Below are 13,685 nucleotides of genomic sequence, written 5' to 3'. Positions count from 1 at the left end.
CTCAATCAAGAGTTTATTATTTTTAAATGGTACCAGTGTGTACTATTTTTCTCAGGGCTGGATTTAAGCAATGGACTGGGGAGATTTTCATTCTAATTCAAGCGACTCCCATTTTGTTTGCTGCCCTGCTGATGGTCTTAGCAGATATTATCTAAGACCCTGTTTGCCCACACAGATTTGCTGGAGGTGAGGAAAAGAACATCTTCATTGTGTGGGACAGCCTCATACTGCGTTCAGTATCAAGGTATGTACAGTCATTTACTTCTGGGGAGACTGTAGTATCTCAGAACAGACTGGCACTTATTCCCTATACCGGGAAGGGGTAATCAATTTGCACAGGGTAAGAGTGTGTGCATGGGTATCCCCTCTTTATTAGGTGAAGTTCAGCATGCTATCAGGACCTAATAAAGGTTTAAACAGGTGGATGTGTTCAGGGGCTTGACGCAGGGAGATTGTGGCAACTAAGGGTTCTGCATTAACTTTTGATTTAATGGTTGGAACAAGAGAGTGTGTTTTGTGGGGGCACATTGGTTATTGCATGGCTTCGGCCAAATTGGTAATTCTGACATTTTTATTCCCATGCGGTTCTTATGTTAATCAAGGCCGGGGACTTAATTCCGCCCACGATGGGCGGGGCTTAGCGTTTTGCGCGCTGAGACGCGCACTTGCTATCCAGACCCTGACTGTTGAGACTCAGAGCTCCGATGTGACCTAAGACAGCTTGTGTTAGTGATCTCTCAAGCTGTCTTAGGAGCACCGTTCACGGAGGTCTATTCAGGACTCGTGGGGGCAGGTAGGCTAGATTTAATTATACATAATTTGACTGTACAGAATACCGGACACCTTTCTAAAAGTTTTATGGTGCTCCTGGTTATTACATGTTTATTGCGGTGCAGTAAAAAAACTATACAGCTTTATTTTTTTAAAGGCACAGTACATAGTTTTTCAACAAAATTTCTAAAAGTGTTTGTCTTTAATCACATTAAAACGACCAATATTGCTATTGCTGGTTTGTTTATCATGGCTGACCTTCAGGAAAGTACATGTTCTATGTGTTTAGATGCCAATGTGGAACCCCCTATAACTTTTTGTCCCTCATGTACTGAGAGGGCTTTACAGTTTAAAGAACAAATTTTCTTTAATGCAAGTGTATCTAAGGATGTTTCTCAGCCTGATGAGACTCAGGGTATGCCGCATCTTTCTCCCCAAGCGTCACAACCTTTAACGCCCGCTCAGGCGACGCCGTGTTCTTCAACTGCATCCACTTCATTCACTCTGCAGGATATGGCTGCAGTTATGTCATCCACTCTTACAGAAGTTTTATCTAAGTTGCCAGTTTTACAAGGCAAACACGGTAGGACAGAGACCCATGTGGTCCCTGCGACTTCTGATGCTTTGATGGCTATCTCCGATGTACCTTCCCAGGGCTCTGAATTGGGGGGTAGAGAGGCCCTGTCTGAGGGGGAACTGTCTGACTCAGGAAGTGCATTGCCCCCGACAGATTCGGACGTCATGTCCTTCAGATTTAAGCTTGAACACCTCCGTCTCTTGCTGCGAGAGGTCTTGGTGATTCTGGACGACTGTGACTCTATTGTGGTCCCACCAGAGAAGTTGAGTAAGATGGACAAATACTTAGAGATCCCTTCTTATTCCGATGTTTTTCCGGTTCCTAAGAGAATTTCGGAAATGATTGCAAGGGAATGGAAAGACCGGGTATCCTGTTCTCCCCTTCCCCTATTTTTAAGAAAATGTAACTTATAGCTGACACCGTTCGGGACTCTTGGCAGACGGTCCCTAAGGTGGAGGGAGCTATTTCTACCCTGGCGAAGGGTACAACTATTCCTATTGAGGACAGTTGTGCTTTCAAAGACCCCATGGATAAGAAGTTGGAGGGTCTTCTCAAAAAACTATGTGTTCTTCAAGGGTTTTTATTGCAACCGGCAGCCTGCATTGTAACAGTCACGACTGTGGCTGCTTTTTGGTTTGACGCTCTAGAAGAGTCTCTTAGAACTGAGACCTCTTTAGAGGAATTACAGGACAGAATCAAGGCCCTTAAGATGGCTAATTCTTTTATTATGGATGCTTCCTTTCAGATCACCAAATTAGCGGCTAAGAGTTCGGGATTCTCCATCTTAGCACGAAGAGCTTTATGGTTAAAATCTTGGTCTGCGGATGTGTCCTCTAAATCCAAGCTTTTGGCTATTCCTTTCAAGGGAAAGACCATATTCGGGCCTGATTTGAAAGAAATCATTTCTGATATTACGGGAGGTAAGGGTCATCTCCTCCCTCAAGACAAAACATCTAAGCAAAGGAGACGACAGAATAATTTTCGTTCCTTTCATTTCCCCTTCCTCTTCCGCTAAACAGGAAGGGAATTATTCTCAAGCCAAGTCCACCTGGAGACCCAACCAGGCTTGGAACAAGGGTAAACAACCCAAGAAGTCCGCTGCTGCTCCCAAGACAGCATGAAGGGGCGGCCCCCGACCTGGGACCGGATCTAGTAGGGGGCAGACTTTCTCTCTTTGTCCAGGCTTGGATAAGAGACGTTCAGGATCCCTGGACACTAGAAATCGTGTCTCAAGGGTATCAGTTGGAGTTCAAAAATTCCTTCCCAAGGGGAAGGTTTCTTCTTTCACGATTGTCTGTAGACCAGATAAAAAGAGAGGCCTTCTTACGTTGTGTAAAAGACCTCTCCACTATGGGAGTCATTTGTCCAGTTCCAATACAGGGGCAGGGGTTTTACTCAAATCTTTTTGTGGTTCCCAAAAAAGAGGGAAAGTTCCCACCCATTTTAGATCTCAAGAGTCTAAACAAGTTTCTCAGAGTTCCATCCTTCAAGATGGAGACTATTTGGACAATTCTTCCATTGATCCAGGAGGGTAAATATATGACTACCGTAGACTTAAAGGATGCATATCTTCATATTCCTATCCACAGAGATCATCACCAGTTCCTGAGGTTTGCCTTTCTGGACAAACATTTTCAGTTTGTGGCCCTTCTATTCAGGCTGGCCACGGCACCCAGGATCTCCACAAAGATTCTAGGGTCTCTGCTGGCGGTTCTCAGGCCGCGGGGAATTGCAGTGGCACCCTATCTGGACGATATTCTGATCCAGGCGTCATCTTATCAGCTAACAAAGTCTCATACCGACATTGTTCTATCCTTTCTAAGGACTCACGGGTGGAAGGTGAATCTAGGAAAGAGTTCACTTATTCCACAGACAAGGGTTCCCTTCCTGGGAACTCTTATATACTCTTTTTGACGGAAGTCAGAAAGTTAAAGATTCTGAATACATGCCGATCCCTTCAGTCCAATCCTAGGCCATCAGTGGCTCAGTGCATGGAGGTAATTGGATTGATGGTGGCGGCAATGGACATCATTCCGTTTGCTCGTTTTCATCTCAGACGTCTACAACTGAGCATGCTCAGACAGTGGAATGGAGATTATGCAAATGTGTCTCCTCAGATAGATCTGGATCAGGAGACAAGGGACTCTCTTCTTTGGTGGTTGTCGCCGGATCATCTGTCCCAAGGGATGTGTTTCCACAGACCCTCATGGGTGATAGTGACAACGGACGCCAGCCTTCTAGGATGGGGTGCAGTTTGGAATTCCCTGAAGGCTCAGGGTGTGTGGACTCGGTCGGAGTCTCTACTTCCCATCAATATTCTGGAGTTGAGAGCAATATTCAATGCGCTTCAGGCTTGACCTCAGTTGGCTTCGGCCAAATTCATCCGATTTCAGTCGGACAACATCACGACTGTGGCTTACATCAATCATCAGGGAGGAACAAGGAGTTCCTTAGCGATGACAGAAGTATCCAAGATAATTCGATTGACGGAAGCTCACTCTTGTTATCTGTCAGCAATCTACATTCCAGGAGTGGACAACTGGGAAGCGGATTTTTTGAGCCGACAGACGTTTCATCCGGGGGAATGGGAACTCCATCCGGAGGTCTTTGCCAACCTGATTCTCAGATTGGGCAGGCCGGAGCTGGATCTTATGGCATCTCGTCAGAATGCCAAGCTCCCGAGATACGGATCCAGGTCCAGGGATCCTCAGGTCGAACTGATAGATGCCTTGGCAGTGCCTTGGTCATTCAACCTAGCTTATGTGTTTCCGCCATTTGCTCTCCTTCCTCAGGTGATTGCTCGAGTCAAACAGGAGAGGGCTTCGGTGATTCTCATCGCTCCTGCGTGGCCTCGCAGGACTTGGTATGCCGATCTGGTGGACATGTCCTCTCTGCCGCTGTGGAAGCTTCCATTGAGGCAGGACCTTCTCATTCAGGGACCCTTCCATCATCTAATTTCTCTGCAGCTGACTGCTTGGAGATTGAACGCTTGATTTTATCTAAGCGAGGTTTCTCTGATTCGGTCATTGATACCTTGATCCAGGCATGTAAGCCTATTACTAGAAAGATTTACCATAAGATATGGTGTAAATATCTTTATTGGTGTGAATCCAAGGGCTACTCATGGAGTAAGATTAGGATTCCTAGGATTTTATCTTTTCTCCAAGAAGGATTGAAGAAAGGGTTATCAGCAAGTTCCTTAAAAGGACAGATTTCTGCTTTATCTATTTTGCTACACAAACATCTGGCAGATATTCCGGATGTTCAATCTTTTTGTCAGGCTCTGACTAGAATCAGGCCTGTGTTTAGACCAATTGCTCCTCCTTGGAGTTTGAATTTGGTTCTTAAAGTTCTTCAAGGGGTTCCGTTTGAACCTATGCATTCCATAGATATTAAATTGTTATCTTGGAAAGTTTTATTTTTGGTTGCTATTTCTTCTGCTCGCAGAGTTTCTGAACTTTCACCATTACAATGTGAATCTCCTTACCTTATTTTCTCCAACATAGGTGTGTCCGGTCCACGGCGTCATCCTTACTTGTGGGATATTCTCTTCCCCAACAGGAAATGGCAAAGAGCCCAGCAAAGCTGGTCACATGATCCCTCCTAGGCTCCGCCTACCCCAGTCATTCTCTTTGCCGTTGTACAGGCAACATCTCCACGGAGATGGCTTAGAGTTTTTTAGTGTTTAACTGTAGTTTTTTTATTCAATCAAGAGTTTGTTATTTTAAAATAGTGCTGGTATGTACTATTTACTCTGAAACAGAAAAGAGATGAAGATTTCTGTTTGTAAGAGGAAAATGATTTTAGCAACCGTTACTAAAATCCATGGCTGTTCCACACAGGACTGTTGAGAGGAATTAACTTCAGTTGGGGGAACAGTGAGCAGTCTTTTGCTGCTTGAGGTATGACACATTCTAACAAGACGATGTAATGCTGGAAGCTGTCATTTTCCCTATGGGATCCGGTAAGCCATTTTTATTCAGACAGTAAATAAGGGCTTCACAAGGGCTTATTAAGACTGTAGACATTTTCTGGGCTAAATCGATTCATATATACACATATTTAGCCTTGAGGAATCATTTAATCTGGGTATTTTTGTAAAATAATATCGGCAGGCACTGTTTTAGACACCTTATTCTCTAGGGGCTTTCCCTAATCATAGGCAGAGCCTCATTTTCGCGCCGGTATTGCGCACTTGTTTTTGAGAAGCGTGACATGCAGTCGCATGTGTGAGGAGCTCTGATACATAGAAAAGACTTTCTGAAGGCGTCATTTGGTATCGTATTCCCCTTTGGGCTTGGTTGGGTCTCAGCAAAGCAGATACCAGGGACTGTAAAGGGGTTAAAGATAAAAACGGCTCCGGTTCCGTTATTTTAAGGGTTAAAGCTTCCAAATTTGGTGTGCAATACTTTTAAGGCTTTAAGACACTGTGGTGAAATTTTGGTGAATTTTGAACAATTCCTTCATACTTTTTCGCAATTGCAGTAATAAAGTGTGTTCAGTTTAAAATTTAAAGTGACAGTAACGGTTTTATTTTAAAACGTTTTTTGTACTTTGTTATCAAGTTTATGCCTGTTTAACATGTCTGAACTACCAGATAGACTGTGTTCTGAATGTGGGGAAGCCAAGGTTCCTTCTCATTTAAATAGATGTGATTTATGTGACACTGAAAATGATGCCCAAGATGATTCCTCAAGTGAGGGGAGTAAGCATGGTACTGCATCATTCCCTCCTTCGTCTACACCAGTCTTGCCCACTCAGGAGGCCCCTAGTACATCTAGCGCGGCAATACTCCTTACTATGCAACAATTAACGGCTGTAATGGATAATTCTATCAAAAACATTTTAGCCAAAATGCCCACTTATCAGCGCAAGCGCGACTGCTCTGTTTTAGATACTGAAGAGCATGGGGACGCTGATGATAATGGTTCTGAAATGCCCCTACACCAGTCTGAGGGGGCCAGGGAGGTTTTGTCTGAGGGAGAAATTTCAGATTCAGGGAAAATTTCTCAACAAGCTGAACCCGATGTGATTACATTTAAATTTAAGTTGGAACATCTCCGCGCTCTGCTTAAGGAGGTATTATCCACTCTGGATGATTGTGAGAATTTGATCATCCCAGAGAAACTATGTAAAATGGACAAGTTCCTAGAGGTCCCGGGGCTCCCAGAAGCTTTTCCTATACCCAAGCGGGTGGCGGACATTGTAAATAAAGAATGGGAAAGGCCCGGTATACCTTTCGTCCCTCCCCCCATATTTAAAAAATTGTTTCCTATGGTCGACCCCAGAAAGGACTTATGGCAGACAGTCCCCAAGGTCGAGGGAGCGGTTTCTACTTTAAACAAACGCACCACTATACCCATAGAAGATAGTTGTGCTTTCAAAGATCCTATGGATAAAAAATTAGAAGGTTTGCTTAAAAAGATGTTTGTTCAGCAAGGTTACCTTCTACAACCAATTTCATGCATTGTCCCTGTCACTACAGCCGCGTGTTTCTGGTTCGATGAGCTAGTAAAGGCGATCGATAGTGATTCTCCTCCTTATGAGGAGATTATGGACAGAATCCGTGCTCTCAAATTGGCCAATTCTTTCACCCTAGACGCCACTTTGCAATTGGCTAGGTTAGCGGCGAAAAATTCTGGGTTTGCTATTGTGGCGCGCAGAGCGCTTTGGTTGAAATCTTGGTCAGCGGATGCGTCTTCCAAGAACAAACTACTTAACATTCCTTTCAAGGGGAAAACGCTGTTTGGCCCTGACTTGAAAGAGATTATCTCTGATATCACTGGGGGTAAGGGCCACGCCCTTCCTCAGGATAGGTCTTTCAAGGCCAAAAATAAACCTAATTTTCGTCCCTTTCGTAGAAACGGACCAGCCCCAAGTGCTACGTCCTCTAAGCAAGAGGGTAATACTTCTCAAGCCAAGCCAGCCTGGAGACCAATGCAAGGCTGGAACAAGGGAAAGCAGGCCAAGAAACCTGCCACTGCTACCAAGACAGCATGAAATGTTGGCCCCCGATCCGGGACCGGATCTGGTGGGGGGCAGACTCTCTCTCTTTGCTCAGGCTTGGGCAAGAGATGTTCTGGATCCTTGGGCACTAGAAATAGTCTCCCAAGGTTATCTTCTGGAATTCAAGGGGCTTCCCCCAAGGGGGAGGTTCCACAGGTCTCACTTGTCTTCAGACCATATAAAGAGACAGGCATTCTTACATTGTGTAGAAGACCTGTTAAAAATGGGAGTGATTCATCCTGTTCCATTAGGAGAACAAGGGATGGGGTTCTACTCCAATCTGTTCATAGTTCCCAAAAAAGAGGGAACGTTCAGACCAATCTTAGATCTCAAGATCTTAAACAAGTTTCTCAAGGTTCCATCGTTCAAAATGGAAACCATTCGAACAATTCTTCCTTCCATCCAGGAAGGTCAATTCATGACCACGGTGGATTTAAAGGATGCGTATCTACATATTCCTATCCACAAGGAACATCATCGGTTCCTAAGGTTCGCATTCCTGGACAAGCATTACCAGTTCGTGGCGCTTCCTTTCGGATTAGCCACTGCTCCAAGGATTTTCACAAAGGTACTAGGGTCCCTTCTAGCGGTACTAAGACCAAGGGGCATTGCAGTAGTTCCTTACTTGGACGACATTCTGATTCAAGCGTCGTCCCTTCCTCAAGCAAAGGCTCACACGGACATAGTCCTGGCCTTTCTCAGATCTCACGGATGGAAAGTGAACGTGGAAAAGAGTTCTCTATCTCCGTCGACAAGGGTTCCCTTCTTGGGAACAATAATAGACTCCTTAGAAATGAGGATTTTTCTGACAGAGGCCAGAAAAACAAAACTTCTAAACTCTTGTCAAACACTTCATTCCGTTCCTCTTCCTTCCATAGCGCAGTGCATGGAAGTAATAGGTTTGATGGTAGCGGCAATGGACATAGTTCCTTTTGCGCGCATTCATCTAAGACCATTACAACTGTGCATGCTCAGTCAGTGGAATGGGGACTATACAGACTTGTCTCCGAAGATACAAGTAAATCAGAGGACCAGAGACTCACTCCGTTGGTGGCTGTCCCTGGACAACCTGTCACAAGGGATGACCTTCCGCAGACCAGAGTGGGTCATTGTCACGACCGACGCCAGTCTGATGGGCTGGGGCGCGGTCTGGGGACCCCTGAAAGCTCAGGGTCTTTGGTCTCGGGAAGAATCTCTTCTACCGATAAATATTCTGGAACTGAGAGCGATATTCAATGCTCTCAAGGCTTGGCCTCAGCTAGCAAAGGCCAAGTTCATACGGTTTCAATCAGACAACATGACGACTGTTGCGTACATCAACCATCAGGGGGGAACAAGGAGTTCCCTGGCGATGGAAGAAGTGACCAAAATCATTCAATGGGCGGAGACTCACTCCTGCCACCTATCTGCAATCCACATCCCAGGAGTGGAAAATTGGGAAGCGGATTTTCTGAGTCGTCAGACATTACATCCGGGGGAGTGGGAACTCCATCCGGAAATCTTTGCCCAAATTACTCAACTGTGGGGCATTCCAGACATGGATCTGATGGCCTCCCGTCAGAACTTCAAGGTTCCTTGCTACGGGTCCAGATCCAGGGATCCCAAGGCGACTCTAGTAGATGCACTAGTAGCACCTTGGACCTTCAAACTAGCTTATGTATTCCCGCCGTTTCCTCTCATCCCCAGGCTGGTAGCCAGGATCAATCAAGAGAGGGCGTCGGTGATCTTGATAGCTCCTGCGTGGCCACGCAGGACTTGGTATGCAGATCTGGTGAATATGTCATCGGCTCCACCATGGAAGCTACCTTTGAGACGAGACCTTCTTGTTCAAGGTCCGTTCGAACATCCGAATCTGGTCTCACTCCAGCTGACTGCTTGGAGATTGAACGCTTGATCTTATCAAAACGAGGGTTCTCAGATTCTGTTATTGATACTCTTGTTCAGGCCAGAAAGCCTGTAACTAGAAAAATTTACCACAAAATATGGAAAAAATATATCTGTTGGTGTGAATCTAAAGGATTCCCTTGGGACAAGGTAAAGATTCCTAAGATTCTATCCTTTCTTCAAGAAGGATTGGAGAAAGGATTATCTGCAAGTTCCTTGAAGGGACAGATTTCTGCCTTGTCTGTGTTACTTTACAAAAAGCTGGCAGCTGTGCCAGATGTTCAAGCCTTTGTTCAGGCTCTGGTTAGAATCAAGCCTGTTTACAAACCTTTGACTCCTCCTTGGAGTCTCAACTTAGTTCTTTCAGTTCTTCAGGGGGTTCCGTTTGAACCCTTACATTCCGTTGATATTAAGTTATTATCTTGGAAAGTTTTGTTTTTGGTTGCAATTTCTTCTGCTAGAAGAGTTTCAGAATTATCTGCTCTGCAGTGTTCTCCTCCTTATCTGGTGTTCCATGCAGATAAGGTGGTTTTACGTACTAAACCTGGTTTTCTTCCAAAAGTTGTTTCTAACAAAAACATTAACCAGGAGATAGTCGTACCTTCTTTGTGTCCGAAACCAGTTTCGAAGAAGGAACGTTTGTTGCACAATTTGGATGTTGTTCGCGCTCTAAAATTCTATTTAGATGCTACAAAGGATTTTAAACAAACATCTTCCTTGTTTGTTGTTTATTCTGGTAAAAGGAGAGGTCAAAAAGCAACTTCTACCTCTCTCTCTTTTTGGATTAAAAGCATCATCAGATTGGCTTATGTGACTGCCGGACGGCAGCCTCCTGAAAGAATCACAGCTCATTCCACTAGGGCTGTGGCTTCCACATGGGCCTTCAAGAACGAGGCTTCTGTTGATCAGATATGTAGGGCAGCGACTTGGTCTTCACTGCACACTTTTACCAAATTTTACAAGTTTGATACTTTTGCTTCTTCTGAGGCTATTTTTGGGAGAAAGGTTTTGCAAGCCGTGGTGCCTTCCATTTAGGTGACCTGATTTGCTCCCTCCCTTCATACGTGTCCTAAAGCTTTGGTATTGGTTCCCACAAGTAAGGATGACGCCGTGGACCGGACACACCTATGTTGGAGAAAACAGAATTTATGTTTACCTGATAAATTACTTTCTCCAACGGTGTGTCCGGTCCACGGCCCGCCCTGGTTTTTTAATCAGGTCTGATAATTTATTTTCTTTAACTACAGTCACCACGGTATCATATGGTTTCTCCTATGCAAATATTCCTCCTTAACGTCGGTCGAATGACTGGGGTAGGCGGAGCCTAGGAGGGATCATGTGACCAGCTTTGCTGGGCTCTTTGCCATTTCCTGTTGGGGAAGAGAATATCCCACAAGTAAGGATGACGCCGTGGACCGGACACACCGTTGGAGAAAGTAATTTATCAGGTAAACATAAATTCTGTTTTTCATTCCGATAAGGTAGTGTTACGTACCAAACCTGGTTTTCTTCCTAAGGTTGTTTCCAACAAAAATATTAATCAGGAAATGATTGTTCCTTCATTGTGTCCTAATCCTTCTTCTAAGAAGGAGCGTCTGTTACATAACTTGGACGTGGTCCGTGCCCTGAAGTTTTACTTGCAGGCGACTAAAGAACTTCGTCAATCATCTTCATTATTTGTTGTCTTTTCCGGGAAACGTAGGGGTCAGAAAGCTACGGCTACCTCTCTTTCTTTCTGGCTGAAGAGTATCATCCGTTTTGCATATGAGACTGCTGGACAGCAGCCTCCTGAAAGAATTACGGCTCATTCTACTAGGGCTGTGGCTTCCTCATGGACATTTAAAAATGATGCTTCTGTTGAACAGATTTGCAAGGCTGCAACTTGGTCTCTCTTCACACTTTTTACAAATTTGATACTTTTGCCTCGTCCAAGGCTGTTTTTGGGAGAAAGCTTCTTCAAGCAGTGGTGCCTTCCGTTTAGGTTCCTGTCTTGTCCCTCCCTTTCATCCGTGTCCTATAGCTTTGGTATTGTATCCCATAAGTAAGGATGAAATCCGTGGACTCGTCATATCTTGTAAAAGAAAGGGAAATTTATGCTTACCTGATAAATTTGTTTCTTTTACGATATGCCGAGTCCACGGCCCATCCTGTCATTTTCTAAGACAGGTCTTTATTTTTTTTAAACTTCAGTCACCTCTGCACCTTGGCTTTTCCTTTCTCTTCCTAACTTAGGTCGAATGACTGGGGTGGGAGGGAAGGGAGGAGCTATATATACAGCTCTGCTGTGGTGCTCTTTGCCTCCTCCTGCTGACCAGGAGGCGATATCCCATAAGTAAGGATGAAATCCGTGGACTCGTCATATCGTAAAAGAAACAAATTTATCAGGTAAGCATAAATTTCCTTTTCTAAATAGTTTCAAAATTAAATTAAAGTTTTAACTTAACCCTTCTTTTCAAGCAAAATGTGCCCTTTCATGTGTGCTATGGATAAATGAACACTAAACACCACTAAACACATTTGATGCACCTCCCGCCTACCATGGGTGCTGCTATTTTGGAATCTAAGTTACACTGCAGATATATGTAGCACAGTTGCTGCAAACTCATCAGCACTGGAGTTATGGTTGCCACCTCAGTCATGTTTTCCTGGACACTTATGAGTTATTCATGCTGCAGGCTGTGCAGGAAGGGAACATAAATTGTGCTGTCTAGAAACACAATACATATTCCTTCCTGCACACCCTGCAGCATGAATAACTCATAAGTGTCCATGAAACATGACTGAGATGGCAACCCTAACTGGATTGCAGTGGATCCTGGATTTCAACATGGCGGCACCCGTGACTAGAGGGCGGTGGAGGAATAACCGCAATACAACAAAATGTATTTAGTTTTTAATGTCCCTTTTAAGGTGTATATTTAAATACTTTTCTGTTTGCTTAGTTACAGTTCTAGGGCAATATAACTTAAATATGTGTCGCATGTATCTACAAAAACTCCAGTTTACTTCTAATATGTAATGTCTATTTCTCTTGGTATTGTTGTTAAAACTTAAAGGGACAGTCTACTGAAGAATTGTTATTGTTTAAAAAGATAGATAATCCCTTTATTACACATTCCTCAGTTTTGCATAACCAACACTGTTATATAAATATACTTTTTACCTCTGTGATTATCTTGTATCTAAGCATCTTCTGACTGCTATATTATCTCATTTCTTTTGACAAACTTGAATTTTAGCCAATCAGTGCTGACTCATAAATAACTTCATTGGAGTGAGCACAATGTTATCTATATAGCACACATGAACTAGCGCCATCTAGCTGTGAAAAACTTTCAAAATGCGCTGAGATAAGAGGCAGCCTTCAACAGCTTAGAAATTTGCTTATGAGCCTACTTAGGTTTAGTTTCTACTAAGAATACAAAGATAACAAAGCAAATTTGATGATAAAATTTAACTGGAAAGTTGTTTAAAATTGCATACCCTGTTTGAATCATGACATTTTAATTTCTTTCTAATGACACAGTGAGTCCACGGATCATCATCAATTACTGTTGGGAATATCACTCCTGGCCAGCAGGAGGAGGCAAAGAGCACTACAGCAAAGCTGTTAAATATCACTCCCCTACCCACAATCCCCCAGTCATTCTCTTTGCCTGTAGTGGAAGGAGGAGGTGAAGTTTAGGTGTCTGATGAGAAGTTTTCTTCAATCAAGATTTTATTATTTATGTAGCAGAGTAAGCTTACTCTGTTACTTTCTGGGGTCTAGCCTAGTCCACATCAGTCTCTTCAGTAGTGCAGTGGTGGCTTTTGAACACTTGAGAACTTGTGAGGTACAATCCTCACTGCGTTTTCTCAAGAATCTGCTGCCCTAACTAGAAAACCTGAGTAGGTTTACACAGTTTTTCTCTCTTCACAGGTCCATGTGAGGTGCTGCACCCCCTCAAACCAGGTGAGCTGTCCTGCTCCCGTACAGCACTTTCAGGTAAGTGCCATTTTAATTTTCTTTTGCAAGGAGATTGCTGGCACTTGTTACAGCTAAAAGCTGTCTTATTTAATATGGGACTTTATTAAACCTTCCTGTTTGGGGTTTCTTTTAGGAAGTTTAAGCATTGAGACTGTGAGGTGATTTATGGTGGCTCAGTGTGTTATAGTAGTTTTTATACTTTTGGTCATGGAGATTACTGTTGTAAGCTGTTTTTTTCGGCAGTTAGGGCTCTGTAACCGCTCTGTATTTGAAAAAGGGGATTGTTTCTTCTGTGAGGAAAGTCACTGTGAGCTGTAGGACAGGTAGGCTCCTCAGTAAAGCTACTGAAGTGTATACGTAGCCTGAGGTCTATTTGTTTTTTTGGGCTAACACTCATTTCTATTTAAAGACACAGTACACATTTATTTTTTATTTTCAAATAAAGAATTTTTACGCTTTATCCTTATTTATTACATAAGA

General features: G+C 43.7%; 1 protein-coding gene across 1 annotated transcript in view; it reads left to right on the top strand.

Moving 5' to 3' along the window:
* INPPL1 (inositol polyphosphate phosphatase like 1) overlaps window positions 1–13,685 on the top strand; it is a gene marked incomplete in the record, with an annotated part of 449,643 nt that overhangs the window by 387,919 nt on the left and 48,039 nt on the right.

This window comes from Bombina bombina, chromosome 3, assembly GCF_027579735.1.
Source record: "Bombina bombina isolate aBomBom1 chromosome 3, aBomBom1.pri, whole genome shotgun sequence".
Taxonomy (NCBI): domain Eukaryota; kingdom Metazoa; phylum Chordata; class Amphibia; order Anura; family Bombinatoridae; genus Bombina; species Bombina bombina.
The sequence above is the reverse complement of the archived record's forward strand: the minus strand, read 5'-3'. Positions and strand labels throughout refer to the sequence as shown.